Genomic DNA, 23494 nt, shown 5'->3' on the forward strand with positions numbered 1-23494 from the left:
TTCATATCATCTTCCCTTGGCTGTCTCCACACCACGCACCCAGGAACACTCTTACAAAAGGCACCTGCACAAGGTTCCTGTCTCCAGGTTGTGCCTGGGGAACCTGGACAGAGTCCTGAAGCTCCGACAGAAACAAGCATTCTGCTGGGAGAGGGATGCCCCGCTCTCCATCTACACCCACAGCATTGCCGTGGAAACCACAGCCATGGGAGGCGAGGGCACACTCTGAGACAGTTTCCAACCCTAAAGGGGGATTTTTAACTGAAAGGAGATGTTTCATTTTTCAACCCCTCCAAAAGGAATTCAAAGCCAGGCGCTTTTGTGCATTTGTCATCCGGTGGCATCTGGTGGCCTCACATCCAACCCCCCCAGTGCCCCACCCCCAGGAAGGAGTCCCCACCACCTGAACTGAACGTGTCAGGGAAAGGAGAGTGAATGATTCCATCCAGTTCTCCAATGGACGGTGCATCTTTCAAAATGTCCCTGGAGGGAGAAAATTGTGTTTGGGGTGTGTCTGTATTCAAGGAAATATAAAGTTGTAAATGGTCAGTACTCCTAGTTTTGTATGTCAGGTGTTTATCAAAGGAAGAAGTTTCAAATGCTTATGGGTGGAGAAGAGAAGCCTTCAACCTCTGTAGGTCAGCTTTTGGAAGTCTATACGCTACGAACATACAAAATTGTTCACACGTTCTTCTTTCTGAGCTTTACCTCCGTTTATGTTTCAGCGTTTTACATGGATGTGCTGCCAGGTAAAAAGAAATGTCAGGTTAGTCAAAAACAAGAGTTTTAAATAAATAAGAGGGAAAAATACAACTTTGCTGTGTTGTCCCCTGAATAAGCAACAGAGATTCCTGAGCTGTTTATTTAAACCCTGAGGTTTGGCTTCAACACATGAACTTTAAAATCATTTTTGAGTAGTCATAGTTTCTTTTCTCAGTCTGGCATCGGTCAAATTCAAGAAAGATTGGAAGCAGCATTTAAAGACCACGATGCCGTTCTAGATGGCAAAGCCTGCCCTGCCCTGTGCCCAGCCCTCCCTTGACCACCCAGCAGCCCGGGCCTGGGGCCTTCAGCACCAGGTCATCCTTGACCTGACTCACCCCACCTGGACCCAGGGCAGTCTCTGGGCCTCTGCTTCCTTTTAGTGCCTGAAGCTCCTCCTTGAACCTAAAGCGCAGACAGAGGGGTCCCATCTAACCCTGGGTCAGCTTCCCTGGCTTCGCTGGCTAGCAAGTAACACTATGGCTTCTTGCAGGTGCCCTGCAAGGAGTCTGTATCACTGAGCCCTTTGTTGCCTGAACCTGGGAAGTCAGCTGAGGCCCCAACCCCGCTTCAAGTGTAATGCTGCTTCTTTACTCCACACCAACCCTGGCACAGTTGTACCCCTTCCTCTGGCTATCCCAAAAGATCTCTTCACACCAAATCATTCACCGGGTCAGCAACACTACTGGAGACTTTCCTGGAGGGGATCAAGAGGAAGAGGGGGCGTGGCACACACCACTCAGCCCCCAGCTTCCCGGCTATCCCTGGCTGCCATCCATGTCTTGGGGTGTCAGCATCGTACCCCAAACAGGACACTTAAATACGATTGAATACAACTGCTCCCGTACAGTAACATATGGATGGGCACCCCGAAGTAGAGAGAGACTTAGTAATTGGTTCCGGTTCACTCAGCTGATAAGAATCATAATCGGAATTTGAGCCCAGGTCTGCCTGAAGTCCCACTCCAATATGTCAAGCTGTCTCTCCAGGATGGAGTCACCTGCCTGGTACCTCATTTCTTCCTGTCTTGCTAGTACCTTTCCTCAGGCTGAGAGCCTGGTCCCTGATTTCATCCCAACAGCTGGGTCCCCGGTACTGACTGTGGGCTCCCTGACCCCCCACACACCGCACACACTGCCCGGGGGTCCCCACTCTGCCCACCTCCCTGCTGTGCCTGTCCCTCCCTCTGAAGAGGACTGATCGCTGGGCCTGCCTCCCATCTGCTGTCGCTCTTTCTCTGTCCATCTTTTTTTTTTTTCCCCGCTGCGCCTTTTGACATGCGGGATCTTAGTTCCCCAACCAGGGATTGAACCCGCGCCCCCTGCATTGGGAGCTCGGAGTCTTAACCACTGGACCACCAGGGAATTCCTCTCTGTCCGTCTTACGGGACCTCTTCCCATCCCCTGTGGCTGGGCCCCTGCCCTGTGCTCTGGGCCACCTCCCATCCTGCTCGGTGCCCACGGCAGCCGCCACGGGGCCTTGGGGACGGTGTTCATTGTTTTCGGAAGACAACGAATCTCTCATCTCTTCCTTTCTCGTCCTTCCTCTTGGCCTGTCGCAGGCAAAGGACATCTGCCCTCCTAAGAAGGATGGTTTCTCCACTGTCCCTAATGAGGAGGCGGCTCCAGGAAGGACCTCAAAGTCGCCGGCGTTTAATGGAGTGGCCAAGAAATCGCCGCCTCCCTTCTCTCCTCTTGACTCCTTGTCTGTTGGCTGAAAGGAGAGCCGCGCTGGGAAAGGTTTCTGGCGGATCCATTTTCTCCCCACTTCCTCGGACTTTCCCGTGCAAAGCTAAAAAAAGCAACTCATCTCTGTTCTCAAACTGAAAGACAGAAGCTGACTCCCACCATCTGGGCAAGGAGATGGGGGGTCTTGCTCATTGTGTGCAGGTGTGGAGGCCCCCAGCCTCAGGGAGGAAACAGAAATAGCTCGAAGGAGCCGGAAGGGACCCTCAGGAGGGGGCTGGTAGGCATCTAGTGTCCAAGGAGATAGACACCATTATCACAGGTAGCAACACAAATATTACAGCAGGAGCTGAATTGCGCAGATAATCTGGCAGCCACTTGGGACTTTCTGAAGGGTCTCACGTGGTCCACCAGCGTGTGTGACCCTGGACCACATCAGCAATGCAGTCCCCAAGCTGTGGAGGCTACAGATCAAGTTGAAAGTCACCCCTGGTGGTACTTTCCTGGTGGTCCGGTGGGTAAGACTCTGTACTCCCAATGCAGGGGGTCCAGGTTCAATCCCTGGTCAGGGAACTAGATCCCACATGCATGCCACAACTAAGAAGTCTGCATGCTGCAACTAAAGATCCTGCATGCCACATCTAAGACCCGGCGCAGCCAAAATAAATAAATATTAAAACCAAAACAACAAAAAAACCCAATTGCATGATACCTACACATAATTAAAAAAAGAAAGAGAGAAAAAGAAAGTCACCCCTGGGGATTCTGGGCCTGTGCTGAAGAGCTGTGATATGTGCGGCTCCCTGGAATGAGCCAATCTTGCCATCGCTGTTCCATCGCTTGTGTATTCCCACTTCTTCCCAGCCTGGCCCCCCGCAGCGCCTTCTTCTCCTCTCAGTTTCCTATTGTCTGCACCAGCCACTGGGCGTTTAATCAGGTGTGGTCTTGTGGCACTCCCATTATCCTATATGGAACTTCTACCTGCTGCATTATTCTTTAAACAGGGGTGTGTGTGTGTGTGTGTGTGTGTGTGTGTGTGTGTGTGTGTGTCCTGGTGTGGGAGCTCCTGTCGGGAGCAGTGGGTGTGCTCTGCAGAGTTGAGGAGACACAAGCTTGGAGTCAGAGAGGCTTGGCCCCTCGTTCTGGACTGGCTCTGCGTAAGGGACAAGTCTTTCTGAGACCCCCCCTTTAAGGTATGGATAACACTGGAGTGGAAGGAACTGGTCTCTTCTCTAATTTGTCTGCAGTGAGGGAGTTCCAGGAATGTCCAGGAATTATTGGGAAAAAAAATAGAAGCAACTATACTCCAATAAAAATTAATCCAAAAAAAAAATAGAGCAGGCTTTAAAAATACATTTTTAGAGATTCCAGGGAAGTGAGTAAGCTAGAAAATGTAATCAGGGTAAGGACCTGGGTGGTTAGAGGATAGATGATAGACTGATGATAGATAATAGATAGATGATAGATAGATAGATAGATAGACAGATAGATTTAGATAGATAGATGCTGTCTATAACCAGAGAATTAAGAAAGATTCATGTTTAGGTTGGAAAATCAGGAGACTTTCCTGAGGTGACCCAGAAAAATTTCCAGCGAAGAAAGAAAATTGAGAAGCCACCTGATTTTTAAGAGCTGTTCATGAAGATGTAAGAGGTCATTCCACCAGGTCACAACTCCTCGGGCTGAAAACCAAAAGATACTGTTTGGAACCCCTAAAGTAGCATCACCCCATGAGTGAGGTGAAAGGTAACAGTGGCTAAGAAAAGATCTTCTGAATCACTATAAATAAGGAAATGGATGTCTGTAACTTACCTTCCTGTGCCCAATATCTGCTCACCCCTCTATAAAAAGCTTTATGGTCAAAAATGCCCAACGGACCTGATGGATCCTCCTTCCCCTCTGCCTTCTCCACTCCCTCCCCTCAATTCAGGTGGCCCCTCTTTCCTCTAAACACCCAGGGTTCCTTATTTGAACATCTCATAACATTGAACTAATTAGTTGTGCACATACCTGTGTTTGTCAGAAAAATGGCCCCCAAGGATGCCCACATCCTCATGCCCGGAGAGACTCTGAAGGCTCAGTAAGGAGCTGGGGATGGGGAGATTCTCTGAATTATCTGCATGGGCCCCATGTAATCGCACAAATCCCTTAAAAAAAATTTTTTTAAAAAGAACCTTTCATGCTGTAGTCAGTAAGAAGGGGATGTGATGACAGAGAAATGCATCCTAGCTGGTTTTAAAGACCGAGGAAGGGAGCCGCAAGCCAAGGAATGCAGGCAGCTTCTGGAAGCCAGGAAAGACAAGGAAATGGGATCACCTCTAAACCCTCCAGGAAGGAACACAGCCTCAATCGCATCGTGATTTTCGCGCAGTCTGACTTCTGATCTCGGAAATACAAGACAGCAAGGAAACAATACACTCTCCCCGCAATGGACTGCAGGCCTTCTGAGAACAGGTATCTTTTTCTGTTTCCTCGGTCGTTACACCTGTGCCATCAATAAATACATGTTGGAAGAATGAACATGTGGACAAATGAAGGATATATGTACACAGAGCTCATCACCAAGGACGGCACTGGACCAAAGGAAAGGCAACAACCTCAAGGTCACAGAGAAAATAGGCTCTCGAGCCCTTGGGTGGGGAGGTTGAACGCTGCCACCAGCGACCTCCTTTTGCTGAGTGGCCTGCTCCTTTGGTCATGTAGGAGAATGATACACACATAGGGGAAGAAATTCCAGAGAAAGATGAGACCGTATCTAATTAAGCACTAAATGGAAGAAAAGGGCTGTGCGAAGGTAGGATGAAGAGAAATTGAGTCTGGAAAGGGTTATTGATGAACGTGGACTTGCTCTGGACTTTGCAGGGCGGCCAGGAATGGTTACGTGGAGGAGATGGTAGGGCTGACTCCAGGAGACTGGCTTTGCCAGGAGTTGAATCATAACGAAGAATAGTTACATAGTAGAAACAGCCTCCCTCTACTGAGTTCTTCCCAAATGCATCAGCTCACGTAATCCTCCCAAAGATGCTCCAAAGTGGTATAAAAGACATCTTGAAACCTTTTGACGTTTGTGTTCTTGGTTGCCCAGCATCTGATCCCCCTTCTCAGGTGTGGGGAGGTTCTCCCTCTATGAGCTTTGGGTTCCCTTTCTTGCACTGCTGACAAGACCCTTTGCTGCAAAGCCCAGACCCTTGCTTTCTCCTCCCTCACTCCACCCCCCACCCCCCGGCAACCAGGACATGGACATGTGACCTGGTATAACCATCAGATTTTAATCAGGAATAAGTGGCAGAAAGAAAGCGGACAGGGAGAATTTGTTCCAGCAGTAGCCCTAGTAGCAACATCTGGATTCCAGAGGCAGTAGGGCAGATGGATCTTCCCTTGTTTCCAGCATGTTTCCTGAGCCTGGTTTGATCCAACCTTCTCAGTGATTCTTTGAGCTACTCAAATCCCATTAGAAAAGTCTTTCTGTACCTCAGTTGGTCAGAATAAATCCCTGTTATTTACAACCAAGAACCCTGGCTGACACAGTAGATTCAAGTTCTTATATTGCAGGTTAGGAATCTGAGGCTCAGAGAGGTAAAGTGACTTGCCCAAGGTCACACAGCTCACACCTGTTTGATTATAAAGCTTGTGTTCTTAACAGTACTACTCATTAAATGTTCAAAATGAGAATTGGATTATAAAAGTCTTCTTTTGTGGATACTTCATAGATGGTATTTTTCTCTAAGGGATAATTAGGATAAAACAATTATATAGCTGGAGATAGTATGTATCAGTACAAACTTTGTAAAAGGCAAACTGGGACTATGTACCAGGCCCCTTAAAGTGTTAAAGCCCCTCGAGTTAATGATTCCATTTCTGGGCCTCTGTCCCAAGGCAGTGTTTCTTAACCTTTTCTTTTTATGATGGCCCATTATTAGATAATATTTTCAGACACTTTTCTCCTTGTCTCCCCCAACCATTTTATACCACAGATATACTATATGTTTTTTTTTTAATTTATTTATTTTTGGCTGCATTGGGTCTTCGTTGCTGAGAGGGCTTTCTGTAGTTGCAGCACACAGGGGCTACTCTTTGTTGCGGTGCGTGGGCTTCTCATTGCGGTGACTTCTCTTGATGCGGAGCACAGGCTCTAGGCGCATGGGCTTCAGTAGTTGTGGCGCTTGGGCTCAGTAGTTGTGGCGCACGGGCTTAGTTGCTCCACGGCATGTGGGATCTTCCCGGACCAGGGCTTGAACCTGTGTCCCCTGCATTGGCTGGTGGATTCTTAACCACTGTGCCACCAGGGAAGTCCAAGATACACTATATGTTTATGTATTGCGTTTATATCTGTGCTTTATCCATTAAAAGAGTAAGATTTATTTTACCCCCAAGAATCAGCTTTAGTTCCCTTAAGGGCGATTATCACTAGAATTCATGCTCTAGGTAAAGAAATTCATGTACAAAGATGTTCAACACACATTAATTAAATAGTTAACAACTGAAGATGCACAGCAAAGTGGAATAATATATCTACCAATTTGAATATTGCCATTTTAAATGATCTTCAGTGAATAAAAACCTGCCATTTAGAAAGTTTAAAAATACTTCATAAACAACTCAAGTGAAATAGATATAAATTGAGGACATAGAAAATTTAGGAAGTACTATCAGTAAAAATACACTACCACCCAAACAGACTTTTCCCAAAGGAAAAATCATTGCCTGAAACATTTACATTACTAAATTGCAAAAACATAAATAAATAAAATCAATTTGAGTTTAATTCAAATTGATCTCCCTGTGCTATGTAGCTGCCTCTCACTAGCTATCTATTTTACATTTGGTAGTGTATATATGTCCATGCCACTCTCTCACTTCGTCCCAGCTTACCCTTCCCCTTCCCCATATCCTCAAGTCCATTCTCTACCTCTCCATCTTTATTCCTGTCCTGCCCCTAGGTTCTTCAGAACCTTTTTTTTTTTTTTAAGATTCCATATATGTGTGTTAGCATACGGTATTTGTTTTCTCTTTCTGACTTACTTCACTCGGTATGACAGTCTCTAGGTCCCTCCACCTCACTACAAATAACTTAATTTCGTTTCTTTTTATGGCTGAGTAAAATTCCATTGTATATATGTGCCACATCTTCTTTATCCATTCATCTGTCGATGGACACTTAGGTTGCTTCCATGTCCTGGCTATTGTAAATAGCGCTGCAATGAACATTGTGGTACATGACTTTTTGAATGATGGTTTTCTCAGGGTATATGCCCAGTAGTGGGATTACTGGGTCATATGGTAGTTCTATTTTTAGTTTTTTAAGTAACCTCCATACTGTTCTCCGTAGTGGCTGTATCAATTTACATTCCCACCAACAGTGCAGGAGGGTTCCCTTTTCTCCACACCCTCTCCTGTATTTATTGTTTGTAGATTTTTTGATGCTGGCCATTCTGACTGGTGTGAGGTGATACCTCACTGTAGTTTTGATTTGCATTTCTCTAATGATTAGTGATGTTGAGCATCCTTTCATGTGTTTGTTGGCAATCTGTATATCTTCTTTGGAGAAATGTCTATTTAGGTCTTCTGCCCATTTTTGGATTGGGTTGTTTGTTTTTTTTGATATTGAGCTGCATGAGCTGCTTGTAAATTTTGGAGATTAATCCTTTGTCAGTTACTTCATTGGCAAATATTTTCTCTCATTCTGAGGGTTGTCTTTTCGTCTTGTTTATAGTTTCCTTTGCTGTGCAAAGCTTTTAAGTTTCATTAGGTCCCATTTGTTTATTTTTGCTTTTATTTCCATTTCTCTAGGAGGTGGGTCAAAAAGGATCTTGCTATGATTTATGTCATAGAGTGTCCTGCCTATGTTTTCCTCTAAGAGTTTTATAGTGTCTGCCCCTATATTTAGGTCTTTAATCATTTTGAGTTTATTTTTGTGTAGGTGTTAGCAAGTGTTCTAATTTCATTCTTTTACATATAGCTGTCCAGTTTTCCCAGAACCACTTATTGAAGAGGCTGTCTTTTCTCCATTGTATATTCTTCCCTTTAATTTATCAAAAATAAGGTGACCATATGTGTGTGGGTTTACCTCTGGGCTTTCTATCCTGTTGCATTGATCTATATTTCTGTTTTTGTGCCAGTACCATACTGTCTTGATTACTGATTACTTGATTCTGGTATAGTCTGAAGTCTGGGAGCCTGATTCCTCCAGCTCTGTTTTTCTTTCTCAAGATTGCTTTGGCTATTCGGGGTCTTTTGTGTTTCCATACACATTGTGCAATTTTTTATTCTAGTTCTGTGCAAAATGCCCTTGGTAGTTTGATAGGGATTGCATTGAATCTGTAGATTGCTTTGAATAGTATAGTCATTTTAACAATGTTGATTCTTCCAATCCAAGAACATGGTATATCTCTCCATCTGTTTGTATCATCTTTAATTCCTTTCATCAGTGTCTTATAGTTTTCAGCATACAGGTCTTTTGTCTCCCTAGGTAGGTTTATTCCTAGGTATTTTATTCTTTTTGTTGCAATGGTAACTGGGAATGCTTCCTTAACTTCTCCTTCAGATTTTTCATCATTAGTGTATAGGAATGCAACAGATTTCTGTGCGTTAATTTTGTAACCTGCTACTATACCAAATTCATTGATTAGCTCTAGTAGTTTACTGGTAGCATCTTTAGGATTCTCTATGTATAGTATCATGTCATCTGCAAACAGTGACAGCTTTACTTCTTCTTTTCCAATTTGGATTCCTTTTTTTTCTTTTTCTCCTCTGACTGCTGTGGCTAAAACTTCCAAAAGTATATTGAATAATAGTGGTGAGAGTGGGCAACCTTGTCTTTTTCCTGATCTTAGAGGAAATGGTTTCAGTTTTTCACCATTGAGAATGATGTTGGCTGTGGGTTTGTCATATATGGCCTTTATTATGTTGAGGTAGGTTCCCTCTGTGCCTACTTTCTGGAGGGTTTTTTTCATAAATGGGTGTTAAATTTTGTCAAAAGCTTTTTCTGCATCTGTTGAGATGATCATATGGCTTTTATCCTTCAGTTTGTTAATATGATGTATCACATTGATTGATTTGTGTATATTGAAGAATCCTTGCATTCCTGGGATAAACCCCACTTGATCATGGTGTATGATCCTTTTAATGTGCTGTTGGATTCTGTTTGCTAGTATTTTGTTGAGGATTTTTGCATGTATGTTCATCAGTGATATTGGCCTGTAGTTTTCCTTTTTGTGACATCTTTGGTTTTGGTATCAGGGTGATGGTGGCCTCGTAGAATGAGTTTGGGAGTGTTCCTCCCTCTGCTATATTTTGGAAGAGTTTGAGAAGGATAGGTGTTAGCTCTTCTCTAAATGTTTGATAGAACTTTCCTGTGAAGCCATCTGGTCCTGGGCTTTTGTTTGTTGGAAGATTTTAAATCACAGTCTCAATTTCAGTGCTTGTGATTGGTCTGTTTATATTTTCTATTTCTTCCTGGTTCAGTCTCAGAAGGTTGTGCTTTTCTGAGAATGTGTCCATTTCTTCCAGGTTGTCCATTTTATTGGTATAGAGTTGCTTGTAGTAATCTCTCATGATCTTTTGTATTTCTGCAGTGTCAGTTGTTACTTCTCCATTTTCATTTCTAATTCTATTGATTTCAGTCTTCTGCCTTTTTTTCTTGATGAGTTTGGCTAATGGTTTATCAATTTTGCTTATCTTCTCAAAGAACCAGCTTTTAGTTTTGTTGATCTTTGCTATCGTTTCCTTCATTTCTTTTTCATTTATTTCTGATCTGATCTTTATGATTTCTTTCCTTCTGCTAACTTTGGGGTTTTTTTGTTCCTCTTTCTGTAATTGCTTTAGGTGTAAGATTAGTTGGTTTACTTGAGATTTTTCTTGTTTCTTGAGGTAGAAGTTTATTGCTATAAACTTCCCTCTTAGAACTGCTTTTGCTGCATCCCATAGGTTTGGGGCCGTCCTGTTTCCATTGTCATTTGTTTCTAGGTATTTTTTGATTTCCTCTTTGATTTCTTCAGTGATCTCTTGGTTATTTAGTAGTGTATTGTTTAGGCTCCACGTGTTTATATTTTTTACAGATTTTTTCCTGTAATTGATATCTAGTCTCATAGCATTGCGGTCAGAAAAGATACTGGATATGATTTCAATTTTCTTAAATTTACCAAGGTTTGATTTGTGACCCAAGATATGATCTATCCTGGAGAATGTTCCATGAGCACTTGATAAGAAAGTGTATTCTGTTGTTTTTGGATGGAATGTTCTATAAATATCAATTAAGTCCATCTCGTTTAGTGTCATTTAAAGCTTGTGTTTCCTTATTTATTTTCATTTTGGATGATCTGTCCATTGGTGAAAGTGGGTTGTTTAATGTCCCCTACTATGATTGTGTTATTGTCAATTTCCCCTTTCATGGCTGTTAGCATCTGCCTTATGTATTGAGGTACTCCTACGTTGGGTGCATAAATATTTACAACTGTTATATCTTCTTCTTGGATTGATCTGTTGATCATTATGTAGTGTCCTTCTTTGTCTCTTGTAATAGTCTTTATTTTAAAGTTTATTTTGTCTGATATGAGAATTGCTATTCCAGCTTTCTTTTGATTTCCATTTGCATGGAATATTTTTTTCCATCCCCGCACTTTCAGTCTGTATGTGTCCCTAGGCCTGAAGTGGGTCTCTTGTAGACAGCATATGTATGGGTCTTGTTTGTATCCATTCAGCCAGTCTATGTCTTTTGGTTGGAGCATTTAATCCATTTACATTTAAGGTAGTCATTGATATGTATGTTCCTATTACCATTTTCGTAATTGTTCTGGGTTTGTTATTGTAGGTCTTTTCCATCTCTTGTGTTTTCTGCCTAGAGAAGTTCCTGTAGCATTTGTTGTAAAGCTGGTTTGGTGGTGCTGAATTCTCTTAGCTTTTGCTTGTCTGTAAATGTTTTAATTTCTCTGTCGAATCTGAATGAGATCCTTGCTGGGGACAGTAACCTTGGTTGTAGGTTTTCCCCTTTCATCACTTTAAATATGTCCTGCCACTTCCTTCTGGCTTGCAGAGTTTCTGCTGAAACTGTTAACAAGCTGTTAACATTTTGGGGATTCCCTTGTATGTTATTTGCTGTTCTTCCCTTGCTGCTTTTAATGCTTTTTCTTTGTTTAATTTTTGATAGTTTGATTCATATGTGTCTTGGTGTGTTTCTCCTTGGATTTATCCTGTATGGGACTCTGTACGCTTCCTGGACTTGATTGACTATTTCTTTTCCCATATTAGAGAAGTTTTCAACTATAATCTCTTCACATATTTTCTCAGTCCCTTTCTTTTTCTCTTCTTCTTCTGGGACCCCTATAATTCAAATGTTGGTGCATTTAATGTTGTCCCAGAGGTCTCTGAGACTGTCCTCAATTCTCTTCATTGTTTTCTTTTATTCTGCTCTGCAGTAGTTATTTCCACTATTTTATCTTCCAGGTCACTTATCCATTCTTCTGCCTCAGTTATTCTGTTATTGATTCCTACTAGAGAATTTTTGATTTAATTTATTGTGTGGTTCATCATTTTTTGTTGCTCTTTAGTTCTTCTAGGTCCTTGTTAAACATTTCTTGTATTTTCTCCATTCTATTTCCAAGATTTTGTATCATCTTTACTATCATTACTCTGAATTCTTTTTCAGGTAGACTGCCTATTTCCTCTTCATTTGTTTGGTTTGGTGGGTTTTTACCTTGCTCCTTCATCTGCTGCGTGTTTCTCTGTCTTCTCATTTTGCTTAACTTACTGTGTTTGGGGTCTCCTTTTTGCAGGCTGCAGGTTCCTAGTTCCCATTGTTTTTGGTGTCTTCCCCCAGTGGCTAAGGTTGGTTCAGTGGATTGTGTAGGTTTCCTGGTGGAGGCGACTGGTGCCTGTGTTCTGGTGGATGAGGCTGGATCTTGTCTTTCTGGTGGGCAGGACTGCATCCAGTGGTGTGTTTTGGGGTGTCTGTGACCTTATTATGATTTTAGGCAGCCTCTCTGCTAATGGGTGGGGTTGTGTTCCCGTCTTGCTAGTTGTTTGGCATGACGTGTCCAGCACTGTAGCTTGCTGGTCGCTGAGTGGAGCTGGGTCTTAGCGTTGAGATGGAGATCTCTGGGAGAGCTTTCGCTGTTTGATATTATGTGGAGCCGGGAGGTCTCTAGTGGACCAATACCCTGAACTCGGCTCTCGCACCTCAGAGGCACAGGCCTGACACCTGGTCAGAGCACCAAGACCCTGTCAGCCACATGGCTCAGAAGAAAAGGGAGAAAAAAAGAAATAAATAAATAAAATAAAGTTATTAAAATAAAAAATAAATTATTAAAAATAAACAAATTAAAAAGTAATAATAAAAAGAAAGAAAGAAAGTAGACAGGAACCAAACCAAAAAACAAATCCCCCAATGATAACAAGCACTAAAAACTATAGAAAAAAAAAAAAGGACAGACAGGGCCCTAGGACAAATGGTAAAAGCAAAGCTATACAGACAAAATCACGCAAAGAAGCATACACATACACACTCACAAAAAGAGAAAAGGGAAAAAAATATATATATTGAATGTCATTCAAATGGTCCTTCTTTAGCTTGTGTTCTATGTTGGGTACAAATTTAATTATTCCTTTCTGAGAAGCTCAAGTACTGTCTTCTTCAATGAAGAATGTTGCAATAGTCTGGGTGAGGAAGTATCTTGAGCAGGACGGTGATTCTCCCATGGCAAAGTTTAGTTTTTCCACTCTGTAGGAATAACCTCAGCCATTTTTCCAAATATGAAAACTCAACTTCATGCTCTGCAAGAAAACTGTAACTCTGGTGCTGTTTGACCACAGTGCAGTGAGCTTCTGAGCTCTATTAACTCCCCAGCCTCCAGGACCCTTCAGTGGCAGCCTGTGTGGCTCCATCAGTGGCACTTTGTTGAAATCTTGAGACCCTATGGATCCTGCCGCTGTCTATATTTCAAAAGGGAGCCCAAATCCAGGCCAGTGTGTTGTCAGTTGCACAGGTTCTAAACCAGAGGCTTCAGCAGTCAAGGGATGTGCTTTTATTTCTGAATCCCTCCTGTGAGCCCCTTGAGCTCACCGCTTTCTTGCGGGTGGTGGCTGAGGCCCTACTCATTCCTAGCTCTGCAGCTTTTGTGTCATGAGCTTTAAACTTTCTTTGAGCAGCTCTCTTTCCTGGTTGGGTCCAGAAACCGGCTCTTCGGCACATTTTAAATGAACACCAACCACAAATCTTCCACTCTGCTAAATCCACAGCTGCCACATTAAACAAGATGATGTGGTGGGTGCCCCAAGCAATAAGCAAGCCAACATATTATGGCATGTAAAATTTAAAAAGAGTTTGTAAACCAGGGGCACAGCGTCAATCTCATGGCACTGAACTGCGTCCCAAGCGTAAGCCTGCGTTACTAATGAGCTGGGCTTGCATCTGAGCGTTAAACCTCCTTCCAGGGGTACCCGCCATATCTTCCCCTCTCTCGCTCTGTCTCTGTTCTTTCCCAAAGCCTGTGGGGCAAGGGTCACTTTCCTTCCTTGTTTGCTTCCTGGCAACCCCTGCCACTCACCCCCAGCCTTGGCTGGACCCTTCCTCCATCATCTCCTAAGCCCTCGGAGTAAGGCTGGTCCCCTCTGCACACCAGACGCTCTTGCATTGGCCCCAGCCTGCAGCTCACATCAAGCCCTCTCCAGCTCTAAGGAGGCTCCTTGAGCCACTCAACAGGGAACCCGTAAGAACCTTTCTCCTGCAGCCCACACCAAAATGCCCCAAATTGAGCTGCACGTCTTTTGTCATCATGCATTCATTCACACACTCATTTCGTCCACTGTTCATCCATCCATCCCCTAATACAGGTACCCCCCGCTTTTCGGAAGTTCGCTTTACACCACTTCACTTTTATAAAATTTCGAGGACTCTTTATTAGTATCTATTGCTGCCTAACAAATTACCCGCAAGCTCGGTGGCTTTAAACAACACACATTTATTACCTCACCATGTCTGCGGGGCGGCAGTCTGGGCTCGGCTTGGGGGCTCCTCTCCTGTGACTGCCTCTCACGAGGCAGCAACCAAGCTCCAAGCAAGGATCTATTTCCAAGCTCACACGGCTGTTGGCAGATCTCTGTTCTTTGGGGGTTTTCGTACTGTGAGCCTCAGTTTCTGGATGGTTGTTGCCTTCAGTTCCTCTTCACATGGTCCTTTCCGACATGGCCAGTGGCCCCACTGAAACGTACAAACCAGGAAGGCAATAGAGTCTGCCAGCAAGACAGAAGTGACACATCTCATCACCTTTATCATAATTAGAAGCAAGCTGCTAGGCCAGCCCACGCTCAAGGGGATGGGATTCTACCAGGTGGTGGGGATCATCGGGGCCTCTGAGAGTCTGCCTCCTACAGTCCACTTGGGGAATTGCAGGCAGTCTTGTACCGAGGGCGGTGCAGAAGCAGGACAGTGTGGGCAGGTAGGTAGAGACCCCGAGGGCTTCATAAACCGAGCAAACGAACTAGGGCACCGTCCTGTGAGAGATGGATTCCGCTTCTTTTCTTTTACTGCACCTTTTGGTTTCGTTGCGTTTCTGAAAATCACTTCAGCCTCCTTTGCTCCCGGAGACCCTCCTTAGACTTACACGGCACACACCGTCAGTTCCCAATCTCCTTCCTGTGTTTCCATCCCCCAGCAGGTGCCGGCCCACCTGTCATTTAGAAACACCTCAGTACGACTGGCACAGGCGCAACTGAACTCTACTCAACCCCCCCGACCGCAAACAGATGACACCCCCAAACCCATCAGCTAGGTTTCGGCAGAAGGTTGCTTTTGGCTGTCAGAAAAACCAGGACAGATGAGGGGAGGAGAGGGAGGGGGTCAGGCAGGACTGTACCCGCCTTGAGACCCAGCTTCTCCCACTGGTTTCTGAGTTGTTCCCTAATCGTGGTGCTGCCACCAGGCCTCAGTCGTTACAAATCCATCAACAGCCCCGCTGTTCAGCAAGCAGCCCCAGAAAAGCCAAAACTTCCCAAACCGCAATGAACTTTCCTTGAGGAATGGCCTGAAGTCATGATCCCTCATTGCTGGAAATGTCACTTGACTGCGATTGTCACCATGATGACTGTTCTTTCTTTTCATCTAGGTTGAAAAACGTCCACCATTCTAGCTGCTAGCGATTTTTACTGGCTTCCTTACCTTGATCACTTTTCCTGCACGTGTAAGGGAGTGTTCTTGCCAAAGCTCATTTCTCTGGGCTTAATAAACCATTTTATGGGCTACTTTTTTTGGCAGAAAGCCCCGTCCTCCATCCTTTGATCTTCGGACTCTGCACGTACAGAACTAGTGCTGAGTAAGCACTACCTGTGCAAATATCAACAGCCATGTCCGAGACGTAACCCCAGCTTCCATTCGGAAGCCCTGGGGACTCCGCCTGTAATCCTTAGATCTCTTTGGCCTCCATCCTTGCCCCGCCCATTATTAATCGCCTAGGAAGAGGAAGAAAGTTCCATAATTCGTGGAATTTGAGGATTTCCACCCAAGTACTTCTTGCCATCACACTCACTGGTTACTGCACATCCATTTGGAGGACGGCCGCCTTTTAAAATGGATCATTACCACTTTCCAAGTGCAACAGCTTTGATCTCTCGGCCAGAGGACATCTGCTCGCCTGTTATGACATTTTTACCTTCTAGGTTCAGGCCAGAATTGTCCCCCCATTCCCCGAGCCCGTCTCCCTGCTGGAGTATCACTCGTTCTCCTCCAACTTCGTTTCCTAGGCTTTGAGTTCTCATCCTCTCATTCCAACACTTTCGCCTCATCCTTCCATGTCATATTTTACCTCGAACCAAGAGAAACGCTGCGGCTGACAGGCCATCGTGGTGTCTTTGAAGTGTGCTGGCTCTGGCTGGAGACGCAGCTCACTGGAATTTCTGAGAAGCCTTCTTTCCACTTTGTCTCCTTCTCTGTTTATTCACGGAGGAGAATGTCCATGATCAGGAGGGAAATTACCAGACAGTCAGTTCTTTCTGCGAGTCAGCAGAGGATGCATTTTCTCACTTCCTCCCCTCCCTCAAAAAGCAACAGTGTTGCCCAAAGCCCCCCCCCCCCCCCCCCCGCTACCTTCATCTCCAACCTCATCGCCTCTTCCTGCCAAGCCCAGCATTTCCCCTTCCCGGGAGAGGGGTTGCAGTTGAAGTCAGGGGTTATCCACCTGCCCAGAAGAGCCTGGCCAGAATCGCCCCCCTAACAATGAAACATTTCCTTTGGTTTCACCTGATCCCCTGCTCCCTTTGCAAAATACAGAGCCAGGCAGGGCCTCAGTGGGTTGCCAGGAGATTTGTTTAACTGCTTCGAAATCATTATTTGCATGCGGGAAAGCTTGGAACAAAAAGCCCTTGTGTGTGTAAAAATGCCGCAGGATTAAGCCTTGGTTTGGGTCCCTTCTAAAAAAGAAGTGCAATTGTACACATAGCAAGGGCGCCTGAGGGCTGAATGAGCTATCAGATGACCTGATAGGCTCGAGAAGAAACCTAACCTGGCGCGCAGCCTCTCTTGTCCTCGTACACTGGTCAGCTACGCCTCAAGAATGACCCTTGTTTCTCTGCAAGTCATGCCTTTGTCTCCAATCAGGGGGTCTGCAGCGAGGCCTGCTGGAGGGGCCGGCAAAGATGAGCAAGGGAATGGGACAATCTGAGGATGCAGGCGCACGGTGCCTCGCACTTACAAGGACCCAGGAAACGTTACTCAGTGAGCCATTTGGGCTACCGAGTCCACACCCACCGGTTACCAAGCCAGGATGAAGAAACTGGAGTTCAGGTAGCCCCCAAGACTCTTGCAAACCTTAATTCAAAGAGGAAGAAACTGACAGAAAACCGTGCCCGCCTTCAAATCCCCACCTCCTGAGAAAGCAGCATGGTGTCCGGAACAGCAGTGAGTCATAGAACCTTAGTGGGTGTCACCCTAGCCTCTCCTGGAAGTGGAGTCCTGGGAGGCAAGGAGAGTGCCCAAGGTCACACAGCAGTCTTTCCCAAATGGATTAAAAGTCTAAATTTCAGTCTGTGACGTTCAGTCACTCTGACGCAAGCTCTAACAACAGCGTCCCTTGAAGGTTTGCTAATAAAAATGAAGTCGTAATTGTAAAGTCCTCCTTACCAAACAGCACTCACGAATAACAGAGCAGAGCGGTTCCACCAGGGTAGCCCTGGGTTCCCCACAGAGACCCCAAACCCAGCACATGGACAACTGAACTTGGTAGCACTGCACACCCACCCCTCACACCCTCCACCTCCACCAGAGTCCACTCACTGATCGATGGCCCCTGGTCTGCCTCCTGCTTCTTGCCTGGATTTCTGCGCGCCTGTGACAGCCTTCCCAGCACTCTCCCTGCCTCATCCTCCACTCCTTCCAATCCAATCTTCACAGGGAAGCAAACAGTGAACTGTCCAAAATGCAAACTAGATCCTGTTGTTCCTCTGTTTCACATCCCTTGATGCTTCCCCAGGTCTAAGCAGGAGAAGTGCAGACTATATCGTGTTGCACAGCCAGCCTTGCGTGATCTGGCCTCTGCCTTCATTTGCAGCCTCATTTCTCCTGTGCCTCTGCCCTGCCAGGCAGAAGTGCCTATAGGCTCTTTAGCACCTCTGTGCCTTTGCCTGTATTATTGCCTCTTCCCACGAGGACACACCTAACTTTTATCTCCTGAACATGAAGCCTACTCATCCTTCAAGTCTCAGCTCAAATGCCATCTCCTCCAGGAAGTCCTCCAGTACCACCATAACTCTTGTAGCAATTTGTGCAAACCCTGATCATGTTGCAGAATTAATGCTCATATTTCAGTGTCTCCATTAAATGGTAAACTCCTGAAGAGCAAGGACAGAACTCTGTCCAACTGCGTATCCTAGCACGTTGCCTGGAATATAGGAGCTGGTTTATTACCAGAAGAGATACTGGTTTATTAGAAGAACTGAATTGATTTATCGAGCACCTACGATATGCCCAGCACTAGGGCGACAGAAATGAACAAAACAGAAAAAAAAAAAATCACTGTTTTCTGAAGTTTATATTATGGTGGGATAATAACCAAATGCTTAACCATATAACCAAATGCATAACTATATAACGTCAGCCAGTGACAAGCACTAAGGGGAAAAGTAAAGCAGAATGAGGAGGTGGGGGTGAAGGCAGGGGTCAGACAGTAACTCTGAGAGGTGACATTTGGGCCTGGACGCAGATGAACAGGGATTCCCGTCATGGGGAGAATGGGGAAGGGTGAGTACCAAGACCCTGGGGTGGGAGTATGTTCGGCGTGTTTGAGGAACAGGAAGGAGGCCCCTGTGTCTGGTGTGCAGTGAAGGAGGGAGGGGAGGAAAAGTCAAGGCTGAAGAAATGGCCAGGCCACGTATGCACATCTGACAGGAGGATTTATTTTAAAGAGAAATAATAAAGACACAATTCAACAGGGTGGTTATTAACAAGGAGGGAGGGGGGAAGACATGGAGGAGAATATAGGTTGCTGTGAATTACTGTCAATATTCTCGTCCTGGGGTTTACTGGTGGCTTCGTGGGGGTTCGTTACAGAGGGAATAAGTAAGCAGCAAAGCCGTGCGTGAACCAAAGATGACAGTCACGAGCCAGGAATTCTCACTAATCTGATTCTGCGCACTGGAGAGAGAAAGTAATTCCCCGGGGCTAAAACTTTATTCTGAAATAAATGTCTATATACCTTGTACTTAAGAAAACCCTCTATGTTAATACCTGCTTCACTGAGAAGTTCTCTCCAAAGGTGTTGGTGGTTTTTCTCCCCCAAGTAACGTGGGAGGTGTGGCTGCCGTTCTCAGTTCCTTCCACCTGATGCTCTGAGCAACCTGTGGTTCAGTGTCTGGACCACAGGATCGAGTGCAGGAGAGACCAGGCTCCACGGTGCTGGGCAGGCGCACAGGACAGTGAGCCCTAATGCTGACGCTGGCTCTCACTGGAGGATGTCAGAGCAGTGCAGGGAGGCAGACAGACCCAAGTTCAAGTCCCGGGTCTGCTGCCACTAGTGCGCTGACCTTAGGCAAATCCTGTGGCTTCCTGAGCCTCAGGTTCTCAAGTGTCAACTTGGAGTGTATGAGTCCCGCAGGGACTACTTGGCTGTAGCAAAGAACCACAAACTGGGGGCCTTAAAACCACAGAACTCTCACAGTTCTGTACCCTGGAAGGAGTCAACAGGCCACGTGCCCTCTGAAGGCTCTGGGGAAGGAGCGTCCCTGCCTCTTCAGCTTCTGGTGGCTGCCACATTCCTGGGAGTTCTCTGGTTTGTCACTGTCTCTGTCCCTGTCTCACCTGGCATTCTTCCCATGTGTCTCTGTGTCTTTTAATGGGCTTCTTATAAGGATACCCGTCAGTGGATTTAGGGACCACCCTGATCCAGTGTGACCTCATCTTAATTAGTTACATCTGCAAAGACCCTTTATTCCAAGATCACATTTTGAGGTTCTGGGTAGACATGAATTTCAGAGGGATATTATTCAACAAGGTACGTGGAGAAGATGATATCTAACAAAAAGGGCCATAAAAAGAATTAAATTAAATAATGTATATAAGGCACCTAGCACAATGTTAAGCATTCGTCTTCACCATCATCATCTCAGAGAAAGAATCCTATTTCTGAAAACATTCCTTCCTGTTAGCTAAGGTGACCACAAGCGAAATGGCCAAATAGGCCTAGGTTCAAATCTTGGCTGGGCGACCTCTGGCAAATTACTTAACCCTTCTGAGCTTCAGTTTCTTTATCCACACGGATGGACATATATATCCAACACTTAAATGTCTTTTACTGTGCAGGAGGCACCGTTCTAAAAGATTTATGAATATTGTCTCAGTGAATCCTCAGAACAACCCTGTGAGCTAGGTATTATGATTATCTCTATTTTACAACCAAGGAAGTTGAATTAGCAAGTATTTTACTTAAGACAGTTGTCTAAGGTCACATAGGAAGTAAGTGATGGAACCAGAGTTTAAACCCAGGCAGTCTGGCTCCAGAATTCCCCCAAGATTAAAAGAGAATAAATAAACTGATGTATTTTTGTGTCTGAATATTTGTTCTGATTTAATAAAATGTTTTCTGAAAAAAAAAAGAGAATAAATAATAAAATAAATAAATAAAATATGTAACCAGCGCTCACTTGCTACACGGCAGTCAACAAATGGTGGGACAGTAACTAGGGCTCCCTCGTCCAAACCTTTCCCCTTTGCAGACCTCAGGGATGCCTTTCCTCCTTCCTCTTTCTCGGTTCAGATGTTCTGGTTGTTAACATTAATCCATATTTAAAAGTCCAGGCCGCTCAAGTTCCATTGTGTCCTGTGGCATCTTGCCCTTTTTTTCATCTTGTTCTCATTCTCTCCAGTGTCCTGTGACCATGATGCCTGGGTTTGGGGGTGGGGAGTCAGAGAAGGGGAGGGAGCTGCAGCTCACTCTCTGGCAACTGGGGAACGTGGAGGGGGTGGGTGCTTCTCTCCTGGGGTGGGGACAGAGTTAGGCAACAGACTGTAAGACACATCTCAGGGACGTCCGCCCAGCGGGGCCACCCACTAAACCCAGGAACGTGTATGCTGTCCTTGGCACAAAGATCCTTGAGAGATCCGTTGTGGAACAAAACCTCTGTTAGATTTACGAAAGCCACCACCAGAGAAGAAAGGAAAACTCTCCTGTTGAGGAAGCCGCTCCACGATGGTGGCAGAGGCAGGAGGAACGAGTGGTCCCCTGCGCACCCATCCTGGGGCACCTCTCCTCTCACCCCGCCCCACTCTACCATGAGCAGGAGGTGCTCGCACAGCTCAGGCCAATTTTCTGGGGCTCCGTGGCCCCCACCTGCTGGTGGGCGGGGTCTGCCCTCTGCCAGCTGGTGCGGGAGAAGGCGCAAGAACCCTGCCCGGCCCGGTCCTCCTCCTACCTTTTGGGCCATTGCCAGGATCCCAGCGGGAACCCGCGCTGTCGCAGAAATTCAGTCATCAGAGAGTGTGCACATTTACCCCAGGACGGGGGAACCGGGTAGACCCAGGGATCACTTAAGCAACTCTGGGCAAATTTGTTCACCCTCCCCGACAGACCAACGTCCTGGAGACAGGCTTTCTCCAAGAGGTAAAGTACGGGGCGGGCGGCACTTGGCAAATGGTGACGCAAGCGGTTTGCCGCTACCGCCCCACCCTTCCCCTTTCAGGGTCCCGCCCTCTTCCCTCCTGGGGACCTCGTGCCCTTGTGCCATGTGGGAGCACCCACCCATTTAGCAGTCCTGCCTTCCCTCCTTTCTGCCTCATGAGATGTACCTTTCCTCGCCCCAGACTTCTGAGGGCTCGAGCTCATCTTGGTAACAATGGAAGTTATTAAAGGAACAAATCCCAGCTAATTTGTCAGCAAGCTCTCGGGCTGCACCTCCTGGGGGCACCACGCCTGCCTGGGTCAAAGGTGGGAAAGCTGCGGCTGGTACAGAGTCTTTAGGTAATTCCTAAATTTGCCTGCTCTGCTGGGGGCTGCTAAGATGTGTGCAGAGCTCACACTTGCTGGGCGGGCGGGGGGCAGGGGGGGAAAGCTGAATCGGAGTATGAAATTACCAGACCGTCACTCAAACCCACAGACACAAATGACGAGAGCTACATGACGTAAATAAGAAAGCCAATATAACAAATTGATAAATATGTACTTTCTCTCCTTTCTTCTCCCAACTTCTTTAAAAGACATAAAATTATATAAAGCAATCATTATAATAATGGGGGAAAAAAAAGAGTTTACGCTTGATGCTGTGAGGCGAGTGCAGTTGCTATGAACTGGTTGCTAAGTCCCTGAAAACACACTAACAGGAAGTAAGCAAGTCTCTGTGCTGGGAGCAGGGGCTGCCACACACGAGCCTGGGCTCCAGGCAGCCTCACGCTTCACGGACTCCTCCTCAGTCCAGCCTGGCTGCCGCCGTCATCCCTCCAGAGTCCCCAGGACCGGGCTGTCACAGGGCTCAACTCAGCCCAGACATTTTGACTGGGATTTGGGCTCCTGGGGATTGAAATGAATTGTGCCCTCTGGGAGCATAAATTATAACCAACTTCTTTTTCTATCTGAACTCACTTGGCTTGCCTTTTAACTCTGTCTGTAATGCACGGAAAACCTCAGCTTTTTCCTTGACTTATACCTTCCTCGTGCTTATTATTATGTTATAAATGTAGCAATATATATGCATATATATTATATTGTCTATGTATTGTCTGTTCCAAGTACCTCATGTAAGTGGAATCATACAATATTTGTGTGTGTATATATTCCACTTATATGATGTACCTGGAATATTCAGATTCCTAGGCCAGAAGTCAGCAGGGCCTGGGAGGGAGGAAAAGGGAGTTAGTGTTTAAGGCGGGGGGTCAGAGTTTTGGTCTGGGAAGATGACAAAGTTCTGGACGTGGATGCTGGCGATGGCTGCACAACATTGTGAATGCACTTAACGCCACAGAACTGTGTACTTAAAAGTGGTTAACGTGGGGTGACTTTTACGTTGTGTATATTTCACCGCCAATATATAAAATGTATAGTGTATGTACATATTAGCTCAACTCTTATGTAGATATACTTATGTAACTATTTTCAGACAGTTTAGATTTTCCTTTTTGCTCTCTCTCCTCCATTGTATGCCTTGGTTTGAGCCTTTTATGGCCTAACTATTTTCTGGGTTTAGGTCTTACACAACCGAGAGGAGCATCCCTGGGATAAAAAACCCTACGGCCCTCTCTTCCCTCTGCTTTTCCCACAGTCACCCTCTTCTCGGTTGCTTTTAAGCAGAAAGCTTTACTAGTTAAAGTCTGTGATTTTCAGTGGTACATTTAATAATTCATAAATCATGAGAGGTTCAAACAGGTTCAAAGTTTAAAAGTTTAAAAGTTTTGCTGAAGCTTTAAAGTTTAAACTGTCAGAAGCTTTGACAAAAAACTTTTCCTGTCTGGAATATTTAAGATTGTTTTTCCATATTAGATTCAGGACTCTGCGATGTACTCCTCTCCCAAAACGCTTCTCCTACGGAAATGCTGGCATCGTCTGCATGGTGATGTTCCTCTGTGGCGTGGACACGGCGGG

This window comes from Leucopleurus acutus (assembly GCF_964270905.1).
Source record: "Leucopleurus acutus genome assembly, chromosome: 13".
Classification (NCBI taxonomy): Eukaryota; Metazoa; Chordata; class Mammalia; order Artiodactyla; family Delphinidae; genus Leucopleurus; species Leucopleurus acutus.